We start from the raw sequence: 9,540 nt of genomic DNA, 5'->3' as shown, positions 1-9,540 counted from the left end.
GACCAAGAGGCGAGGGACATTGTGTGGGAGGCAGTGAAGGTGCGCAGGGAGCAGCTCCTTACCATTTCTGGATGCACGAAACTCTCCGTGCTCCCGGAGTCAAAGAGGCAGGGGGTCTCGTGCCCGTTGACCTGGACCCCTCACCATGGAGCTCCGTAGGTTCTTCGGCCGCGACTGGTCGAGGGTGACTGCTCCAAGCTATTGGTAGTCTGTGTCATCCGGGGAATCGGAGTCACAAAATGGCCGCCCTCATTGGTCACACTTGTCAGGTTGAGCAGAAGATGGTGGGCAAGATGACCTCCCCCACGAATTGCATGAGGCCGATGACTCGTCGAAAAAGGGCGTGGCCGGCAAGCACGCAGCCATGTTGCGGGGCCTGCGAGCCTGTGAGTCCGTTGGACGGGCCTGGTGAGTTTTCTGCCTTTGGGCCTTCGGTCTGGCCAGGCAGACTCTAGTAGCGAGATTCCCCTTCTTGCCGCAGTCGCTACATGTCGCGGAGCGGGCTGGGCAACGCTGTCTTGGATGTTGGCCCTGACCACAGATGTAGCACGACGGTCCCCCGGTCTCGGCGGGCAGCCACGTGGCACAGGCCTGTTGCCGGGTCGGGTCTGGTGAAGTCCGCGTGGGGCTCGCAGGGTCCGCGGGGTACGTGCCGAGGTTCTGGTAGGCCACCTCTAACGACGTGGCTAATTTAACCGTTTCCTGCAGGTTGTTTGCCCTGTTTTCTAGGTGTCGCTGCCTGACGTAGTTCGAGCGGATTCCAGCCACGTAGGCGTCCCAGCTCTGCAGCTTCATGTGGTCCTCCGCCGACACGGCTTGGTAATCGCAGTTTCTGGCGAGTATGGTGAGCTTTTCCAAATACTCGTCCAGCGATTCCCTGGAGCGCTGCCGGCGGGTAGTGAGTAGATGCCGCGCAAACACCTCATTGATGGGCTTGACAAAGCGCTTCTTTAGAATCTCGGCCGCAGCGTCATACGAGACCGCCTTCTCGATTAAAATGGAGATTCTGTGGCTCACCCGGGCGTGGAGGAGGTGCAGCTTGCGCGTTTCTGGGATAGGTGCTTCTGAGGAGCCGATATATGCCTTGAAGCAGCGAAGCCAGTGCGAGAAGACCTCCTTGGCTTCTGGAGCGCGGGCATCTAGATCGAGTTTCTCTGGCTTGAGAGCGGGGTCCATAGTGTCGTTGTTTGCGTATTAAATTGATATACCATCAATTATGACACGGGAGAGAGATCAAGTGAATGAAGGCTTTAATACGCGAAGAACATAGCTAGCCAGAGACATCAGTACAAACTGAGCGCTACCCACTGGATGCAACATTATATACCGCCCCGGGGAGGCGGAGCCAGAGGTGGAGTCCACTGGGGTTCCAACCCAAGCCTTAAAGGCATATCACACCAAACCTTAAAGGCATATCACCTATCTGGTGAATACATTCACCACATATACTCTGGCTGATTTCACCTGTATTGAACAGGTATTAGTCACTGAAATGAGTGGAAACTCTACCGACAGTTGTCACAAACGAACCTTTGCTCTGAGGGCTGATTAACAACCTCACAGGTGAGCAGACCAGGAAATTGCACCTTAAAGAGGTGTGAAGAGCTGATTAAACATCTGCTGGAAAACCTGACTTTGCCTGAAGTAACCGGAGCATTTTGTATGCAGTGATCTTTGTAATTAAAAGGTAAAGTCGCCATAGTCCCAGATGACCATAGGCTGCTTTCCCCTTTGAGGGGGGAGAGCTGACTGGTGGTGATTTAACCTGAGGGTCACCCCACCTCAGACGAGGGGCAAGGTTGAGAAGGTAGGCCATCACGAATGACCTCTTTTATCTCAATGGGAATGGCAAATTGGGACCACTTGTTACCTATTATAAATGATCGTTTACAATTAATTAGTGGATTAAGCGGTGGGGATTTATTTATACAGTGGTTTAAATAGACGTATGGAATGATACTAGTTCCAAGTGCAAACATGTTACCCAATGAAGTGTGGGTGTTTTTGTATTGAACACCGTGATGGGCCAATCAGAAAATGGATGATGAATTCTTTAGTGTTTGAGAAAGGTTAGAGAATAAGGAAAGATTTGTTTCATGAAAAACTTGACTCAGATAAAATATTTTGCAATCAATTTTGGCTAAATTGTCCCTTGGGGGCACTGTTACAACAGTCTCATTAGCTTGAATTAAAGCGACTTCATTGCAATTTTGAAAGAACTATTAATGAATCATGCTTGCGACATCACACCTGAATAAAGAGGCAAGCGCCCTGGCAGCAATGAGGTCTCCGGGATAACTTCAACGGCATATTTGCAGTCAGAGTTCATGTCATGCCACACGTCTGTCTGATTTTGGAACATTTGGTCTTTGGTCAGTGCGATGAGGCGAGACTGTTTCGTGCTTTGACTTGTGCTCCTGGAAACAAAGGGGAATTGAACTTTGTTTGAGCACAGATCATTTCCAAGCTGAGCCTGTCAGAAGAAGAAGAAAGCTGAATCAATAGCTGGGTTTTGGACACCAGGGAAGAACTCAAGAGGATTATTGGATTTTTTGAGATCAGAAGACTATTTATGCTGAAAAAAAGATTGAGAGCTAAGAGCTCCCTGGGAGAGAACCTTTCTCTGCTGCATGGGTGAGCCAATATTGCTCTACTTTCATAGAACCTTTCATGTAATCCTTAAAGCTTTTAACAAATCCTCACCTGGTGCTACCAAAATTGAGGGACCATGTCCGGAATTTTTCCCACAGACTGGTGAAAGAATTCGGGTGTGGAAAGTAAACTGACCTTCAAAAGTAGTTTACAAATCGCATCAAGGTTTCAGTGGGGTATGTTGGATTTGATTTATTGCCACATGTACTGAGGTACAGTGAAAAGTATTGTTCTGCATAGAGTCCAGACAGATCATCCCATACATGAAAAAAAAACATAGGACAAACATAAATACACAATGTAAATACATAGACACAGGCATCGGGTAAAGCATACAGGAGTGCAGTACTACCCAGAACAGAAGATGTGTGAAATGATCGGTTAAGTCCATAAAACGTCAACCAGGAGTCTGGTAACAGCGGGGAAGAAGTTGTTTTTCAAACTGTTAGTGCGTGTTCCCAGACTTTTGTCTCCCCTGCCCGATGGAAGAGGTCGGAAGAGAGAATAACCCAGGTGTGGGGTCTTTGATTATGCTGCCCGCTTTCCCAAGGCGGCGGGAGGTGTAGACAGAGTCAATGTAAGGGAGGCAGGTTTGTGTGATGGACTGGTTGGTGGTGACAACGCTCTGTAGTTTCTTCCAGTCTTGAGCTGAGCAGTTGCCATACCAGGCTGTGACGCAGCCAGATAGGATGATTTCATATGGTGTATCTGTAAAAGTTGGTAAGAGTCAACGTGGACATGTGAATTTCCTTAGTTTTCTGAGAAAGTATAGGCGCTGTTGTGCTTTCTTGATTGTAGCGTCGATGTGGGTGGACCAGGACAGATTGTTGATGATGTGCACACCTAGGAATTTGAAGCTGTCAACCATCTCCACCTCGGCACCATAATTTTGTAATACTTGTGGTGAACCACTATAATAGGAGATGTAAGGTAGGACCTGCACTACAGGTTCGCCGGTAGCTCCTGCCGGCTGGCTCTGCCCAGGGAGAACTGTATAAATATGCATGACCTCCATTGCCCTGCCATTTCGCCAGCTGCAGCAGGAGGCCACGCATCTGACTGTAATAAAGCCACAGTTGTACCCAACTTTAGTCTTTGTGCAACTGATCTTGCATCAATTTATTACAGTCAGATTTTCCACAGAATGGATATCCGAATTAAGCCCGATCGCTTGCAGCTGGATCCGCACTCGCCCGACGCCAGGAAAGACTTTACTCACTGGCTAGCATGTTTCGAGGCTTACATCAATGCGTCGGACCCCGCACCAACGGAGACTCAGATGATAAACGTCCTGGACTCCAGACTGAGCTCCAGCGTGTTCCTGTTGATCCAAGACGCCACGACTTACACAAAAGCAATGGTACCCCTCAAAGAACATTACACGCAGAAGGCGAATACGCTCTTCGCCAGGCACGTACTTGTCACCTGCTCGCAACTACCTGGTGAGTCCACCGAAGACTTCTGGCGGGCCCTAATTCCACTCGTCCGGGACTGTGACTGTCAGGCCGTCACGGCCGCCGAACATGCGAATCTCCTCATGCGCGATGCCTTCGTGACGGGGATTGCGTCGGACCGCATCCGAGAATGATTACTGGAAGGGGCCACGCTCGAACTGGCGGAGACGAAAACCTTGGCGCTCTCCATGACGGTCGCATCCCGTAAGGTACAATCGTACCTCTCCCGCCGTACTGCCCACCCTTCTACCCCTTCCTACCCCTCCTGGACCCCGCCGACGACCTCCTCAGCCGGGGCCCTGCCTTCGCAATACGCCTGCGCCGCACGCCAATCTGCGCACCCCGGGGATCCCCGCTGCTACTTCTGCGGTCAGCAGAAGCACCCCAGACAACACTGCCCGGCCCGCACTGCAGTTTGTAAAGCCTGCAGTAAAAAGGGCCACTTTGCGGCTGTGTGCCAGGCCCGCGTCGTCGTTGCGATCGGGCCCGCTATCGCCATCTCCCCCACGCCAGACGCACAATGGGAGCTGCCATCTTCTCCTCCCGGGTCCATGTGCGACCAATGGGCGTCACCATCTTGTCCCCCTTCGGCCACGTGCGCCCCATGGGGGCCACCATCTTGTCCCGACCCCGCAATGTGCACACCATGGGTGCCGCCATCTTGTCCCGACCCCGCAATGTGCGCACCATGGTCTCCGCCACCTTGTCCCGACCCCGCAATGTGTGCACCATGGGCTCCGCCATCTTGTTCCCCACAGGGTCCCCGGACATCCCGACATCGGAACCGCACACGCTCGCCACCCGAAGCATCCAATGGCTACCCGCAGCTCACTTCGATGACGCTGGACCAATCTCGCCCGCACAACCTGGCCACCGCGTCGACGACGGTTAAAATCAACGCCCACGCGACCTCGTGCCTGCTGGACTCTGGGAGCACCGAAAGCTTCGTTCACCCAGATACTGTAAGGCGCTGCTCCCTCGCGGTCCACCCTGCCAATCAAAGGATTTCCCTAGCATCCGGATCCCACTCCGTCCCGATCCGAGGCTTTTGTACAGTCACCCTCACGGTCCAGGGCGTAGAATGTAGTAACTTCCGCCTCTATGTCCCTCCTAATCTCTGCGCTGCATTCCTGTTGGGCCTGGACTTCCAGTGGAACCTCCAGAGCCTCACCCTCAAATTCTGCGGGCCCTTACCCCCCCCTTACCGTTAGCGGCCTCGCGACCCTAAAGGTCGATCCCCCCTCCCTTTTTGCAAATCTAACTGCGGATTGCAAGCCCGTTGCCACTAGGAGCAGACGGTACAGTACCCAGGACAAGCCCTTCATCAGGTCCGAAGACCAGCGGCTGCTTAAGGTGGGTATTATCGAGGCCAGCAACAGCCCCTGGAGAGCCCAAGTGGTAGTGGTTAAAACTGGGGAGAAACACAGGATGGTCGTGGACTACAGTCAGACCATCAATCGGTACACGCAGCTCGACGCGTACCCCCTCCCACGCATATCTGATATGGTCAATCAGATTGCGCAGTAGCGGGTCTTCTCAACAATTGACCTGAAATCCGCTTACCACCAGCTCCCCATCCGGAAGTCGGACTGGCCATACACTGCCTTCGAGGCGGACGGTCACCTCTACCACTTCCTTAGGGTCTCTTTCGGTGTCACAAATGGGGTCTCGGTCTTCCAAAGAGAGATGGACCGAATGGTCGACCAGTACGGTTTGCGGGCCACCTTCCCGTACTTAGATAATGTCACCAGCTGTGGCCATGACCAGCAGAACCACGATGCCAACCTCGATAAATTCCTCCGCACTGCCACTCTTCTCAACCTGACCTACAACAAAGAGAAGTGTGTGTTCAGCACGACCCGGTTAGCCATTCTCGGCTATATAGTCCAAAACAGACTTCTCGGGCCCGACCCCGACCGCATGCGCCCCCTCATAGATCTTCCCCTCTCCACTGCCCCAAGGCCCTCAAACGCTGACTGGGGTTCTTTTCCTACTACGCTCAGTGGGTCCCAAACTATGCGGACAAGGCCCGCCCACTCATCCAGTCCACCCAATTCCCCCTCGCGGCCGAGGCACAACACGCTTTCTCCCGCATCAGAGCAGATATCGCCAAGGCTGGGATGCGCACAGTGGACGAGTCACTGCCTTTCCAAGTAGAAAGCGACGCTTCAGACGTTGCCCTTGCCGCCACTCTAAACCAGGCAGGCAGACCCGTGGCATTCTTTTCCCGCACCCTTCATGCCTCTGAAATTCGACACTCATCCGTTGAAAAGGAGGCCCAAGCTATCGTTGAAGCTGTGCGGCATTGGAGGAATTACCTGGCCGGTAAGAGATTCACTCTCCTTACGGATCAACGGTCGGTAGCCTTCATGTTCAATAACACACAGCGGGGCAAGATCAAAAATTATAAAATCCTGCGGTGGAGAATCGAGCTCTCCACCGATAATTACGAGATCTTGTATCGCCCCGGTAAACTCAACGAGCCCCCAGACGCCCTCTCCTGAGGTACATATGCCAGCGCACAAGTGGACCATCTCCGGGCCCTACACAACAGCCTTTGTCACCCAGGGGTCACTCGATTGTACCATCTGGTCAAAGCTCTCAATCTGCCCTACTCCGTCGAGGAAGTAAGGACAGTCACCAGGGACTGCCAGGTCTGTGCGGAGTGCAAGCCGCACTTCTACCGACCAGACCGTGCGCGCCTGGTGAAGGCTTCCCGCCCCTTTGAACGCCTCAGCGTGGATTTCAAAGGGCCCCTCCCCTCCACTGACTGTAACATGTACATTCTCAGTGTGGTCGATGAGTACTCCAGATTCCCCTTCGCCATCCCATGCCCCGTTATGACGTCTGCGACCGTCATCAAGGCCCTCAGCACCATCTTCGCTCTGTTCAGTTTCCCCGCCTACATCCACAGTGACAGGGGATCCTCATTCATGAGTGATGAGCTGCGTCAGTTCCTGCTCAGCAGGGGTATAGCCTCCAGCAGGACGACCAACTTCAACCCCCGGGGGAACGTGCAAGTAGAACGGGAGAATGGTACGGTTTGGAGGGCCGTCCAGCTGGCCCTATGGTCCAGGAACCTCCCAGCCTCTCGCTGGCAGGAAGTCCTCCCTGACGCTCTACACTCCATCCGGTCACTATTGTGCTCCGTCACTAATAACACACCCCATGAACGTGTTTTTACCTCCCCCAGGAAGTCCACATCCGGGGTGTCGCTCCCGACTTGGCTCGCTGCTCCAGGACCGGTCCTTCTCCGTAGGCACGTCCGACTCCACAAGGCAGATCCCTTGGTGGACAGGGTTCACCTGCTCCACGCCAACCCTCAATATGCCTACGTGGAGTTCCCCGACGGCCGCCAAGATACTGTATCACTCAGGGACCTGGCTCCGTCAGTTTCCACCCCAACACACACCCCCCCACCTCCCACCATGCCGCCTATAGTGACCCCACCAGAGCACCCCCCTCCCTTCCCTTTTCCGCACAAGAGGACGAAGAGGATTTCTGCACGCTCCCGGAGTTCCCCGATGACTGGCCAGCATCAGCACCGCCACCACCGCCATCGGTGCCACCTCCACCACCGCCAGCACCAACTTTGCGCCACCGTTATGCCGCTCCCAACGAAGCACCAAAGCACCGGACCGGCTGAACCTTTGACGGACTCCGGACCGTCAACATGGACTTTTCTTTTCCCTACCACTGTACATAATTGCACTAATTGTATATAGTTTCACGTCACCCCCGCCGGACTCATTTTTAACAGGGGGTGAATGTGGTGATCCACTGTAATAGGAGATGTAAGGTAGGACCTGCACTACTGGTTCGCCGGTAGCTCCTGCCGGCTGGCTCCGCCCACAGAGAACTGTACAAATATGCATGACCTCCAGTGCCCTGCCATTTCGCCAGCTGCAGCAGGAGGCCACGCATCTGACTGTAATAAAGCCACAGTTGTACCCAACTTTAGTCTTTGTGCAATTGATCGTGCATCAATACTAAACTGTTAAAATGTCCACATTCGATGTTAATGCTTTCAAAAAACAGGATGACATAACTGGCGAGACCTTGGAAGAATTAAAATGGAGAGCTCGGTACTTAGAGGTGGAGTGCCACCGAAGAGCCAGAAAAATGGAAATTTTTAAACGGGTGGCGAAACTTCTAGTGATGGAGATTGAAGACAGCGAAACAGTTAAATTAGCAGCAGAGGAATTAAGATTTGAGCAATGGTCATGGGAAGTGAAATCAAAACAGTTTGTGCTGTGAAGGAAGGATTCCATTGTTCCCATTGAAGACAACCCTGGTGAGGTAGCCGCCACAAGCAAATTCTACTGCTGGGAAATGATATTTTCACCAGAGTGTGCAGTAAGTGCCATGATGCTGGCAAAGGGTATTGAAGGAGGGTACATGTATAATGTTCTTTGATTGGGCTGATGTGGAATCTCGACATTGCTGTGTGAATAAATTAGACTTTGTTTAATAAACAAAGCTATTTATTGCTAACACTACACTAACGAATAACTAAAATGTCTAAGATGAATACAGTTGGAAATAAATGTCTAACACTAACTTACACTAAGATACTACAAGCTACTCTAAAATGCGACTGCTATCAACTCCTTGCAAACATCTTCTGATGTAACACGTGGTGCATCCGGGTACCGGGACTGCATATTCACCCCACCTACTGGCCAGATGCTAGAACTACAACAGCAAAACATATAACTTATAATACACATGCAGATGATGATGAACTACTCATATTATATACAGATGATAGGCTACCTATTATCACAACATGTTTGTCCCCCTTATAAGCCAGATTGCACTACTTTAGCTTGGTGGGATGACGATGTGGGAGTGGCCCCTCACCTCATGCAACTTCCCTAGTGTCTAGATCCAGGAAAGCTGGCCCAGGTTTGGGATATTACCTACATGCTGGAGCACAAACTAATAGAGCCCAACAGCCGTCACTGGGGCTCCCCAGCTGTTCTTGTGTCTAAGCCGGACGGCGCCACCAAGCTCTGCATTGACTCCCGAAACGTTAATGCAATGACCCGAGCTGACTCCTACCCAATTCTCTAGCTGGAAGACCTCATGGATAGGGTAGTTAATGTGATATACTTTACAAAGATAGATTTATCAAGACATCCTGGCAGGTTCACCTTGATGGAAGGAAACTTCCACCTTTGTAACTCTGGATGGGTTGTGCCAGTGTTGAGCCATGCCACTTGGACTCAGAAATGCCCCCGCCACCTTTTGAAGGCGGAGGAACCAGTTAGTGGAGAGCTTATCCAACTTAGTGTACCTAGATGGCCCAGTGTACAGTGACATCTGGGATACTCACTTAGAACAACCTGGTTGTCCTCTTCCAGGAATTACAGTGGTCAATCATGGTCAATCTCACAAAGACCAAGTTCGCTACGGCTCAGGAGTCCACAGC

General features: G+C 52.1%; 1 long non-coding RNA gene across 1 annotated transcript in view; it reads left to right on the top strand.

Annotated features, from left to right (window-relative positions):
• Positions 1-2,491: 2,491 nt before the first annotated feature.
• Positions 2,492-9,540, top strand: part of LOC140384939 (uncharacterized) — a 43,793-nt gene continuing 36,744 nt past the window's right edge. The window contains exon 1 of the long non-coding RNA XR_011933233.1: positions 2,492-2,634. This is a non-coding gene — a long non-coding RNA (uncharacterized lncRNA). The remainder of the gene's footprint in view (positions 2,635-9,540) is intronic.

Source organism: Scyliorhinus torazame, chromosome 10, assembly GCF_047496885.1.
Source record: "Scyliorhinus torazame isolate Kashiwa2021f chromosome 10, sScyTor2.1, whole genome shotgun sequence".
NCBI lineage: Eukaryota > Metazoa > Chordata > Chondrichthyes > Carcharhiniformes > Scyliorhinidae > Scyliorhinus > Scyliorhinus torazame.
Note: the sequence above shows the minus strand (reverse complement) of the source record. Positions and strands in the feature narration are given on the sequence as shown.